General features: G+C 41.8%; 1 protein-coding gene across 2 annotated transcripts in view; it reads right to left on the bottom strand.

The window, feature by feature from the left end:
- Positions 1-5948, bottom strand: part of LOC134207873 (allatostatins MIP) — a 95037-nt gene extending 89089 nt beyond the window's left edge. For both annotated transcript variants that reach the window (XM_062683853.1, XM_062683864.1), the window contains exon 1: positions 5597-5948. The gene's annotated coding sequence lies outside the window, so the exon portion shown is untranslated. The remainder of the gene's footprint in view (positions 1-5596) is intronic.
- Between the last annotated feature and the right edge of the window lie 7815 nt (positions 5949-13763).

Raw genomic sequence — 13763 nt, 5'->3', positions numbered from 1 at the left:
AGCAAGGAGCATATGCAATGCCAGTATAATGCTACTATAGTGCTTACTTTAATGCTTATTGGTTACCTGGGTAGTATCCTGGCTCTAGTCAAAATTACGTTGAGGATAAGGTGTAGGACTCCGATAAGGAATCGTATCTGTCCTTTTCTGTGATACCTAATGCAACTGGGCAGCTAGCATCAATGTTCATGTTGAATACAGGGGTTAGGCAAAATGATTGAGATAGGCAAAATTTGGCCCAAATTCAAATCCTTATAACTTTTTGAAAAATTGATGAAATTGGACAAAACCAGAAGCATTCAACGGCAAAACCTAAATCAAGATTTAGGAACATGCACGGTCACGAATACTGGCCACCGGGCACCGGAGATGTTCCGGATTTTCAGAGGCCATGTCAAAAACACATTTTTCTGCCGCTCGTATTTTTGTGTGGTTTGAAGTTACATCGATAAACACTATTTTCCTAGAAACTAGATCTTATTGAAAATTGAATGCGGGCGGTTGCGCTAAGATCCGTTGAAAAACATCCGAGATATGGCCATTTCAGTAAACCTGGTTCCGGATACTATGGTCAATTATGTATATCCTTCCAATCACGTAAATATTATCCAGTACCATATCAATATTGGTATCAAATTTCAAGATTTTTCATGGAGATGCTTCAGGAAGCATATGCAGGACGATCAGTTGCCCTGACCACTCTGTAGTAGGTTCCAGGTGCCCCGGGGGAAGTGGCCAATTTGAAAAACGTTCAGATCCCTATCAATATGGGTATCAAACTTCAAGATTTTTCATGAAGATGCTTCAGGAAGCATATTCAGGATGATCCGTTGCTCTGACCGCTTTGTAGTAGGTTCCAGGTTCCCCGGGGGAAGTGGCTAATTTGACAAACGTTCAGAACCCTATCAATATTGGTATCAAACTTCAAGATTTTTCATGAAGATGCTTTAGGAAGCATATTCAGGATGATCAGTTGCTCTGACCGCTCTGTAGTAGGTTCCAGGTGCCCCGGGGGAAGTGGCCAATTTGAAAAACGTTCAGAACCCTATCAATATGGGTATCAAACTTCAAGATTATTCATGGAAATGCTTCAGGAAGCATATTCAAGATGATCAGTTGCCCTGACCACTCTGTAGTAGGTTCCAGGTGCCCCGGGGGAAGTGGCCAATTTGAAAAACGTTCAGATCCCTATCAATATGGGTATCAAACTTCAAGATTTTTCATGAAGATGCTTCAGGAAGCATATTCAGGATGATCAGTTGCTCTGACCGCTTTGTAGTAGGTTCCAGATTCCCCGGGGAAAGTGGCCAATTTGAAAAACGTTCAGAACCCTATCAATATTGGTAACAAACTTCAAGATTTTTCATGAAGATGCTTTAGGAATCATATTCAGGATGATCAGTTGCTCTGACCGATCTGTAGTAGGTTCCAGGTGCCCCGGGGGAAGTGGCCAATTTTAAAAACGTTCAGAACCCTATCAATATGGGTATCAAACTTCAAGATTTTTCATGAAGATGCTTCAGGACGCATATTCAGGATGATCAGTTGCCCTGACCACTCTGTAGTAGGTTCCAGGTGCCCCGGGGGAAGTGGCCAATTTGAGAAACGTTCAGAACCCCATCCATATGGGTATCAAACTTCAAGATTTTTCGAGGTGATACTTTTAAATCCATTTTAGAACAAGAAGCTGTCATGACCAATCTGTAGTAGGTTCCAGGTGTCCTGAGGAAGTGGCCAATTTGTAAAATGTTCGAAACCATATCAAAATGAGTATCAAAGTTCAAGGTTTTTCACGAAGATGCTTTTGGACTCTCCTGTCGAATAGAGTTCGCCGCAGCACGAAGTTGACCATCTACAAAACGCTCATTAGACTGGTCTACCTCTATGGCCACAAAAATTGGATGATGCTGGCGAAGAACCAACGCGCCCTTGGAGTTTCCGAATGGAAGGTGTTCCGAATGGTGGGGTGCAGATGGAAGACAATGGAGGTGCTGGTGGAGGTCAATGAACCACGAGTTGTAACTGTTAGGAGAACTACCCACACGGTACAATTTTGGCGGTTACTGTGGCGGTTACGGTGGTTACGGTTCTGAACGTTTTTCAAATTGGCCACTTCCCCGGGGCACCTGGAAGCTACTACAGAGTGGTCAGAGCAACTGATCATCCTGAATATGCTTCCTGAAGCATCTCCATAAAAAATCTTGAAGTTTGAAACCCATATTGATAGGGTTCTGAACGTTTTTCAAATTGGCCACTTCCCCCGGGGCACCTGGAAGCTACTACAGAGTGGTTAGCGCAACTGATCATCCTGAATATGCTTCCTGAAGCATCTTCATGAAAAATCTTGAAGTTTGATACCCATATTGATAGGGTTCTGAACGTTTTTCAAATTGGCCACTTCCCCCGGGGCACCTGGAACCTACTACAGAGTGGTCAGGGCAACTGATCGTCCTGAATATGCTTCCTGAAGCATCTCCATGAAAAATTTTGAAGTTTGATACCAATATTGATATGGTACCGGATAATATATACGTGATTGGATGGATAAACATAACTGACCATAGTATCCGGAACCAGCTTTACTGAAATGGCCATATCTCGGATGTTTTTCAACGGATTTTAGCGCAACCGCCCGCATTCAATTTTCAATAAGATCTAGTTTCTAGGAAAATAGTGTTTATCGATGTAACTTCAAACCACACAAAAATACGAGTGGCAGAAAAAATGTGTTTTTGACATGGCCTCCGAAAATCCGGAACATCTCCGGTGTCCGGTGGCCAGTATTCGTGACCGTGCATGTTCCTAAATCTTGACTAAATTTGCTGTCGAATGCTTCCGGTTTTGTCCAATTTCATCAATTTTTCAAAAAGTTATAAGGATTTGAATTTGGGCCAAATTTTGCCTATCTCAATCATTTTGCCTAACCCCTGTATATCTCGAATGGTAAGTGAAACAAACGAAAAAACAGTCAACTTGGCTATACTAAGGAAATATCATTCATTGTATTTTAAATTTGGAAGGAAATTACATTTTAAGCTTTTTATTTGCAATAAGGTACACTGGGGGAAGTGGAAAAGGAAAATGTTTGAATTAGTGTAAAACCAGTTTAAATAATCTAAATGCGTTCAATCAAAATGGGCTATCAAAAACTGTCAATTTTGCACCAAATGTGCGGTAATTCATACCATTTTGGTCGCTTGAAATTTATGGAAAATTTATTATTTACACTAGTGGGATGGGGTAAGTGGAAAACCCATGTTACCTTGACCTTCAATAGCGATGAGTAGCTACATATAACTATAATCAATACGATAATTGCTCTGAGTATCTTTTGTAAAATAATTTCATTACTTTAACGGAATAGATCCTCAAGGAATTCTCGTAATAGCTAGGGGAGGGCTGGTTTTGCCTTTTCGAACACTAAGTGTATGTAAAATCTATATGTTCGCCCCAAAGATGAACTTTTTAAAGGAAAAATGGGACTTACAGGGTTATAGATTAATCAACTTAGTTTAACGAATTGAGATGATGTCTGTATGTGCGTATTTGTTTGTATATGTGTGCGCAAATCAAGTACAAAACTATCAGTTATTCTTAAGCACTTGTCCTTAACCAATTTGTTCGCAAAAAAAATCGCATTCAACGGCGAAACTTGTTATGAATAAAAATTAATGTGAATTATAAAATATATTTACCTATCAGTGCTATTTTTAACTCTCTTATACATTTTTTCATATGTAAAACATGTGAAAGGCATCAATACCGATAGGTGGATTAATAAGGCATTTTCTCATTTATATTAGTCCAATTACCACTGGAATCACAATGATAACAAAGAAGGAACATATTATGATTCACAGCTGTCGAAATAAACCATGGAGAGAAGAAAAAAAATCCGTAATTAGAACATTATCCACTTCCCCCGCAGTGTTTGATATCTGGGATAAGTGTAAAATCTTTTAATTATTTGCTTTCTATATTTTTCTTTCTTCCTGTGATATAAATTCACTGGAAACAGGGACAATTGGTGCAAATCAGAATTGATTTTATGAATACAAAAATCAACTTTTCGCGAAAACTAAAATTATAGTTCAAGCGTATATTTTTTTTTTTTTTTTGAGTATATACCCATGAGGATTGTGAAACAATTTCAAAAACTTTGATTAACAACCTGTTCGATCCTGTGCAGTAAAGATGCAATGCAGTTTTCAAAAAGTTCATCGATTAAATTTTGTTTCGTGCATGGATTACCGTCATACGGGGCTTCTTTTGACCCTGGAAGTTACTTTGAATTTTTGATTTTCTAACAAAATTACGCGAAAAATACCAAATTTGAAAACAGAACGTTGCCATCCAACTATCAACAAGACACCCGGATGGTGATAATGGCAACTTGATAGTGATTTACGCTGTAATTCTTGTTTCAAAATGTCCAAAGTAACCCCCGATTTGTCAAAAGAAACCCCACACGACGGTATGTGAATTATTAGTAGAGTACACTTGAATTATGTTGTTTTAAGCACTCACGTGTTTTTTTACTGACATTTGTTCGGCTGTAGCATTATTTTACACAGATCAATGACTAATTTCTGTTAGTTGCAATTATTTTGCCCATAGTTGTACATCAGATTTTAGAAATACATATATGAATAGGTAAAAGGTGACTGCTTTATTTTTTACAATAGCAATGAAGTAGGAAGACGTCATGTCTTGTTAGATCATATAATCGGCCACCCAAACGACTAATTTCCTGGATAGGTGAATCATCTAAAACCAGCTTATTTTTTTTTAATAGAGTCTGAAGCTCATTAATTTCTTTTTCCAAATTCCTCGAGAGCCCAGCCTCGTAGTTCTGGAATACAGGATAAAGATTCCCTCAGATTTCTAATCTTATATTTTCCTGACTGGAATTATCTGAGAATATGATAATGGAACTCCGTAGGATGTTTCTTCTAGAAAACATGCTCTGTCATCCCAAAATAAAAGGAATTTGAAATAATAACCTTTAAATAGACCAATAAGCCCTTGGACTCTTTGTGAGCCAGCCTAGGGCTGAAAGCCTCTAAACTAAAGACAAAGGCCCTTGGACTCTTGATTGTGCATTAATTAATTATAGAGAGAATATCTTTTAGGCAGCATTTAACATCCTATTCCTATCGTTTATTACTCAGCCGCATTTCAATCGAATTATTTGATTTTTAATTCAAACAGCTATGTGGTTAAACTGAACTGAGTAGAATAAAAAGCGGCAGAAGCTGCCATACAACTAAATCTTTTTCCTGTTTCCATTTTTATCCCACGATTAAGTCAATAACTAAACAAACTAAATAAACGGAACACATTAGCTTTAAAGGACTCGCAAACGTTGAAAACGTGATAAAATGCACTAATTGACTCTCCGAAATCGTTAGCACGCGCCAGAAATTCAGGTTCGTAGCCTGTCGTATAATCCGAGCAATCAAATCACGATATGGAACGATGTAATTATCCTTGCTTTGTTGTCTTTCACTTTTTTTTGGTTCGGATGTATCGCACACCCAACCAGTGATAAAGCAATCGCCCTGAAACAGTTATTAACATGATTGCGTTTACAAACCTTTCAGCAGAACACCGGTAGAACTATCTGGATGTGGCGTGGATATTGAATTATAGGCGCACTGATGTATTGTTTCCGGTCGGCTTGTAATCTAATATATTTGCGATGGTACACCTGTCTTCGGTCACTGCCAACAATAGTTGTTAAAAAGTGCACTCCACCACACTACACACCTCAATTGCCACTTTGAAGTAGACACTGGTCCCAGTTCTGAGTTTGGTTGCTACACAGGGACTGAAGATTCGTTCTGCCAGCGGCCAACGAAAAAGGAAAAACACCAGAAACGGCACGTGCGTTCTCACTTCACTTCGGCCCTTCCGTGTGGGGGGACAACTTCTTCTGTAACCGGAAACTTTACTACTGCTGGCCAGAGACACTCTTTGGACGACTTTATATAGAACAGATCGGAAGAAGAGGGAAAACCGCGCAAGTCCTTCGGTGTGCGTACCGGCGGCGGCGGCAGGGAATCGGGGCGAAAGCAAAAACCGAACATTTCGGAGATGCCATGCGTATGCTGCTGCTGCTGTTGGGAGGATTTTTGCTCCAACCTCATGCCGTCGATGAACGGAATAATTCGTTTGAAAGTCCGTGAGTGGCTACATGCAAGATCACTTAGCTGTGCAGATTTGACGTCATCATCGTCCATCGTTTGTAATTTCGTCGATATGAGCTTTGGGCTTTCGATAGTAAGTTTGCTGAGCAAATAATAATTAAGGTACATGTGTTGAACTCAAAGTGAAAAGTCGCTCGCTTCAATCTTTGGGTTCAATATACTCCGTTACATGGCGTCTAACAATAGGAGGTTTCGAATTTAAAACGTATAATTATTAAATGGAACTTGTGTCAAAGCAAACAATGATAATAGTAACAATTTTAACTTTTTGTGTGGAAAAATGCTACAAAAGCTTAATCAAGGGAACAGAATTCTGAGATGTTTACTTGTTTTGAGCTATGAAATTTCCGGTGATTAAAATATATCAATTTGATGCTCAAACGCTCACAAATATTTTTTGAGAAAAATTCTTTCGTACTTTTAAGGAAATTCAATTGGGCTGCTTTTAGTGATAAAACTGTAGCTACTTTTCAGGCATAAAAGTTAGAGCCATGCTGCAGACAGTAGGAGTGGGTAGGAAACTAGTCACTGCCTTCGATTCCTTTCAGAATGTCCATGAAAATTTCTCAGGATTGCAAGTTTTTATGTGTGTCTATTTTCTGTTGGTTTATTTCTACACTAGTGACACCCATCCACGCTCCCAGAGTCGTCCAGCGCCCTCAGGTCCGCTTCAACTGCAAGAAGCCATCCTGTACGTGGACTGCAAGGAAGCATACGGCCTCTTCCAAGTTCTCTACTGAATATTATCTTCACTTGATGCTCTTCCAGCATACGGACGACGTGTCCAGCCCACCGTAGTCTGCCGTGTTGTATAAGCTCAAACATATCCATATCCTCTCCCGCCGAAAGCTCTACGATCAGCCTTCTTTAACATCCATGTTTTATGACCGTATAAGCCGTATAACAGCGTGATACCTTAGCCATGCGATGAGATGCGCGGCTACAAAGCAAGACCATGCTGATTGACCATGGGTTCGATTCCCGGTCTGATCTAGGAAATTTTCGGGTTGGAAATTTTCTCGACTTCCCTGGGCATAAAAGTATCATCGTGTTAGCCTTATGGAATACTCCCGGTTCGCCCTTCAGCAAAAGCACCCGCTAATCTTCGAATAAACTACGCAAAACCACCAATGTGATACGGTCACAAATGAATAAAAGTTTTTTGATGCAAAGACAACTGTTAATTCAACGACTTGTGAACTGTAATTTATTATAGAACTAACACGCAGCGCACTGCCGACGATCGGTATCACCGGCGGTCGAATTAAAACTAACTACCCCTACATGCTGCGAGCACATCTCTGTAGGTCGAGAGAGGCTATCGTGTGGCAAACTATGAGAACAAACAACTAGACATTGACCAGTTCGCATCTAGTGCGTACCGATACAGTGGTTCACAAAGAAAATGAAATAATTATCTAACAAGCCTCATGATATCCAAATGCAAAAATGCTAATTAAGCCATCAACGATAGACGACCTCAGTCTAAATCCCGAAAACATCGCATATGTAAAAACACATGGGGAAAAATTTCGCGAAGCAGATTCTCGAAGTGTTAGGCTACCCGAAAACATCGCATGTGTAAAAATGCATAGATTGGACACGGAAAATCAAAATCCCGGCCCCATTTAAAATGCACGGGGACCAAAATCCGGCGGAAAATTTTCCCGAGGTGTAAGCTAGCCTTTAGCCGCACCCAGCCGGTTCGGCTTGAAAATGGACTGTTCGCGTTTGCATCAGAAATCAAATTCTATCGAGAAATATTGTCGTGAGACCTCAAGGCCAAGGACTGATGCATAAAGGGCTAAATTATGCTTGTATGAAATTTCTAGAATGGATAATTGCTTCATAGATTGGGGAGCTGTGAAGCAGCTTAAGGTGTCGGTTTTATCCACTGGGGCCGTCTAGAAACCACGTGGTCATATATGGGGGGAGGGTCTTCTTCTTCTTCTTATTGGCATTACATCCCCACACTGGGACAGAGCCGCCTCGCTGCTTAGTGTTCACTTAAGCACTTCCACAGTTATAAAGCCTCGGCACGGACCGCAGAAAAGGTCCGAGTGGAGAGCGAGAGGAAAATGGTACCTCCACCTAGGAAGATACCAGAGGACCGCCGGGAGGAAGATCTACCATGGATAAAGGTAGTGAATCCTAAAAAGGCGAAAAGAAGCCGCCAGCAGGTCGCAAGGAGTGCGACCAAGGGAAAGGATCCAGCCACCGCCAAGAAGGGTAGAGCCCGTGAGGAAAAGGGTGCGCCTTCTAGTGGGAGTGGCAAGCGGAAGGATAGAGGTGAAGCGATCATTGTCAAGGCTGACGATAAAGCTACGCCGAAGTCCTAAAGACTATGAGAGGCACCGAGAAGCTCTCTAGTCTAGGAGGGATGTCAACTGCATCCGAAGAACGCGCAAAGGCGAGATGATTCTCGTCCTGAAGCGGATGCTACTCGGAAGAGTTCCGAGTATAAAAAGTTGACGGAAGAGGTCCTGGGTGACAGAGGTCCAGGTTAGAGCCTGTGCCCAGTCCTGAACATCCAGTGCAAGGGCATGGATGAAATAACCGAAGCCGGAGACCTGGTAGACGCACTGAAGGACCAGTGTAATGTCGAGATCCAGGAATCCGCGATTCGGTTACGCAAAACTTTGCGGGAATGCAGGTTGCCTCATTCCAAGTACCTATGGCTGAGGCCAAGAAGGTGCTGGATAAGGTAAAAACTGAAGGTGGGTTGGTCGGTGTGCTCGCTGAGCACAAGCCAACCAATCAGGCCTGCTACAGGTGCCTTGGCCACGGTCATAAGTCCTATGACTGTAAGGGACCTGACCGTAGTAAGCTGTGCCGTAGGTGCGGGCCGAAAACCACCAGGCTCGCACCTGCCAGGCTGCACCGAGATGCCTGATCTGTCCTCCGGGGGACAACAGACAACAGGCATCTCACCGGTGCGCAGGCCTGTCCGGCCTCTAGAAGGGTCCAGACATGCAAGTAACACAGCTAAACTTGAACCGCTGCGAGGCGGCCCAGCTGCTGCTACAACAGTCGGTTATCGAGTGTAAAGCTGATGTTGCCTTGCTGTCTGACCCATACCGCATCCCTGCTGGAAACGGCAGCTGGATTGCGGACAAGTCCGGTATGGTGGGAATCTGGACTTGTGGGCGCTACCCCATCCAGAAGATAATATCTTCGCCTAACGATGAGGGTTTCGTCATAGCAAAGGTAAACGGTGTTTACTTTTGTAGCTGCTACTGTCCTCCTAGATGGAGTAAAGAGCAGTACACTAGGGTAGTTGATATTCTTGCGGCGAAGCTAACTGACCTTAAACCAGTAGTTGTAGCAGGTGACTTCAATGCGTGGGCAGTGGACTGGGGTTCCCGGTTTACTAACGCTAGAGGTCATATCCTGTTAGAGTCACTAGCGGTATTGAACGTAGTTCTGCTGAACGAAGGTCAAGTGCCAACGTTCAGAGGACCGTGCGGTGATTCATGTATCGATGTCACCTTCTGCAGCGCAGGATGGACTGAAGAACCAGGACGGATGGTCCACGAGGGTTATACTTCTAGCGACCATCAGGAAGTACGGTTTATGGTCGAGTATACCCGGAGAACTACGACGAGAAGAGGTGGTGCAACGGATCCCGGATGGCGCACGTCACAGTTCAATCAAGAGCTGTTGGTGGAGGCGCTGCGCTGGGAGAGTAGGACTACAGGACTAAGCGGTAACGACCTGACGGAAGTACTTACACGTGCTTGCGACGTGGCGATGCCAAGGAAGACCCAGCCCCCAGGAAATCGACAACCAGTGTACTGGTGGTCTGACACGATTGCAGATCTTCGTAGAACCTGTCTTAAAGCTAAAAGAAGGTTGCGACGTGCTAGAAAAGACGCTGAGCGACTCGATAGACGAGGGGTATTCCGGACAGCGAGCAGAGCCCTGAACTACGAGATTAAATGTAGCAAGCAGGCCTGCTTCGAACAGCTGTGCAGGATGGCGAATGACACCCGTGGGGCGATGCATACAGGATCTGATGTCTGGGACCAATAGCACCCTCCTGAAAGATCCCCAGAGCTGTTAGCCAGTATATTAGAGACTGTTTCCGATGAACCATCGGACTGGCCCGCTACACCGCGAGGTCAGTTGACGTGGTACCGTTAGTGACTAACGAAGAGTTTATCAGCACAAGAAAACTTAAGCTCAATAAGGCGCCAGGCCGGATGGTATTCCAAACCGGCCATAAACACGCTCATCTTGCCAATCCAGATATTTCAGGCTGCCTCCAGAGATGCATGGACGAAGGAAACTTCCAGATCGATGGAAACGGAAGTGGTGCATACCGAAGCCTGGCAAACAGCCGGGGATCCTTCGCATACAGACCATTGCCTACTCGACACAGCTGGAAAGCTGCTGGAAGGGTCATTCTGAATGAATTGTCGCCTATACAGAGTGTGCTGGTGACATCTCAACCAGTATGGCTGTAAGGGCCGTTCTACCATCAAGAAGCAATTCGAGCGGTAACGGATACGCCAAGATAGGAGAGGTCTAAACAGAAGAGATTAGGTACTGCGCGTTGATTACACTCGATGAAAAAACGCGTTCAACAATATAGCTGGGCAGCAATTGCTGACTCCCTGCACCGATTGAGAGTTCCGGATTACCTGTGCAGGATCTGAGAACTATTTTCAGAATAGGGTGCTGTTATACGACACAGTGCCGGTCAAAGTCGATCGTAGTGTCCGCGGGTGTTCCACAGGGATCGATCCTCGGACCGGTTCTGTGGAATATTATGTACGATGGAGTATTACGCCTAAGTCTTCCGGTCAGGATGAAGATAGGCTTCGCGGATGACGTATGCTAAGTAGCAGGTGACACTCTCGACGAAGTCGCAGAAGGCTTCATACGCGATTGGCAGAGTGGAGAGATGCTCAACTCGAGGCGTGTTGTCCTTGCCATCAAGCAGAAGTCGTGGTAGTGCATTACCGCCATGGTTGCAGCAAGCGAGGATAAGGTAGGGACCTCACAGTTAACTCGTGAGGTCTCTCAAGCATCTGGGCGTGATGATCGATGATAAGCTCAATTTTACGAGCCACGTCGATTATGCATGTTAGCGGCTTCATTGGCGATAAAATCTTTATCACGAATGATGTCCAACAGATCGGCAGTGCATAGTCAAGTGCGTAGGCTGATAGCTGGCGTAGCTGTCTATCATCCGTTATGGCGTGCCGGCATGGGCCGTAGCACTAAAAGCCGAGTACAATGTAAGAAATTGATCAGAGTACACCGGCTGATGTGTCTACGTGTCGCGAGCACATATCGCACCATATCATATGAGGCGGTGTGCGTTATAGCTGGAATGATGCCGATTGACATACTTCTAGAGGAAGATGTGGAGTACTACAACGAAAGGGACTCGGTGCAAGTGCGACGTGTCAAGAGCACTTCATTGCTTAAATGGCAAAGAGCATGGGACACCGCAGTCAAAGGTCGTTGGACCCACAGACTAATGCCGGATGTGCCAACTGGGTTGATAGGAAGCATGGTCAAGTCAACTTCCACCTCACAGGTGTTGTTGAACATGAGAAACCAAATTGGTTCGCAGTGCGGAGTGTCCAAGTGCAGGAGCTGTGACACGCATGCAGTCTAGAGAAGGCGCTAGTGTTGCCAAATCCGGAGATGGCGAGTTCGTTCTCGTTCCTGTCTACGATGCTTTCGGGTGGAAAACATTCTCGACACCCTAGGTATAGTGTATCCATCATGTACTTGCTACACAGATACATATATAATCGTGCAATGCTGGCATATTAAAGCATTCAATTTATACTGAGGAAATGTTAATAGAATATACTAAGTAGAAAAGTAGACCAACTTCCAGTTGGAATGTGAAACCATAGAAGAAAGAAGACTTCTAAATTTTTCAAGAAAATATTCTGAATTTCAAAAGATATTAAACAGTCAAACATGAAACACTTTTATATTTCCGTTGATTTTTTGTTTTGGATATTTTTTTTAATTTGGAATTTTGAAATGAAAATTTTCCGGAATACTTTTTACGCTCTTTGAAATCTATCACATTTTTTAAAATTTTCCAAGTATTTTTTCTTTCGAGGCATTATTTAGAATTTCCACGGAAGAGTCTATGGATTATCTTCAAAAAATTCTTTGGATTTTCAAAGAAATAATTAGAGTTCTCAAGGTTTATGTTTTTCGAATTTGCACCACAAATTCTTAATATTTCATCGGGATGAGATGAAATATTGATATTTGAATATTGATAGGAGAAATTAAAAAAAAAAACATTTAAAAAATACTAAAAAGCAATCAAATTGATAAAATTTTCCATGAACTTCAAACGCTTTTAAAGAAGGGGTAATCTATGGAAAAATGTTCAAGTTTATTGCTTTTTATTACAATGAATATTCCTTTTTCAATGCTCTTTATTATTTTTTCTGGTAAGGTTTTAATTTTTGGTAAAAATATTTATTTTTGGATTATTTATTTCTAATATTGATTTATTTATGGAATGTTTGTATTCTTTCCGTCGAACATTTTGATTTCTTTATGGAAAATACTTCTTTTATGTTTGCAATTTTGATTGTAAAAGTGTTAATTTATTTTTGTTTTGTGGGAAATTCTTAATTGTTTATGGAAATTTTACATCATTTGTAGAAAATTTAATATTTTTTATTGCTCATACCATGATTTCTTTATTGGAATTTCCTATGTTATTTTTTTAATTTTTTAGGCTGAGTTTTTATTTTAGTCGTATCTTAGAACATCGACTCATGGAAGGTCTATTGTACTTGAGAAAGTAATAAATGAAATCGCATCGGCTCAATGGAACTGCTTTGATGCTTAGCGATGCACGGATACATCGTCCAGGACTTGGTTGATCGGGTCGTTTCAAAACTCCGTAATATAATGGGACATATATAATAGGGGAAACTGTACACACATGATCCCCACTTTTTGTTTAGGATATTTCTCGATGTACCATGCATAGATTTGCACGCTTCTTGATGGACTTGATAAAGAATTTAATAAGCTAATTAAAAACGTCATTGGAAGCAATTATTTGTTCATGAAAGTTACCAAAAAATCGATTTTGCCGAAAGATAGAAATTTTGGCATTTTCAAAACTTGCGGAGACTTGATCCCCATATAGGGAATGATCCCTTTATAACTGACATGTTTAGGTTCTTCCAAGTCTAATGAAAGGTTGAATCGTCTACCTCATCCTAATAATTCATCATAGTCTGCCGTAATATCAGTCGTGAAAATTAAATATTGTTGATATTAGGAAGCAGTATTTCATATCGAATAGAAATAGTGACAGATAGAATGTCTGCTATAGCAACAAAATTGCATGGTGATGATGATTTATCTGCAAACCATTTACTCCCTAAAAGACAGTGGTCATATCACGACAACCATGATGTTCCCAAGAGGATCTCTCTTGTGATTGATACAGTTATGATACCAAAATGGTTGATCGATACATAAATATATCTTTGTAATTTTAGGATCTAATTATTCTATTAAATTGTTCAAAAAGCAATACGTAACTTCTAG

The sequence above is a fragment of the Armigeres subalbatus genome, chromosome 1, assembly GCF_024139115.2.
Source record: "Armigeres subalbatus isolate Guangzhou_Male chromosome 1, GZ_Asu_2, whole genome shotgun sequence".
Classification (NCBI taxonomy): domain Eukaryota; kingdom Metazoa; phylum Arthropoda; class Insecta; order Diptera; family Culicidae; genus Armigeres; species Armigeres subalbatus.
The sequence above is the reverse complement of the archived record's forward strand: the minus strand, read 5'-3'. Positions and strand labels throughout refer to the sequence as shown.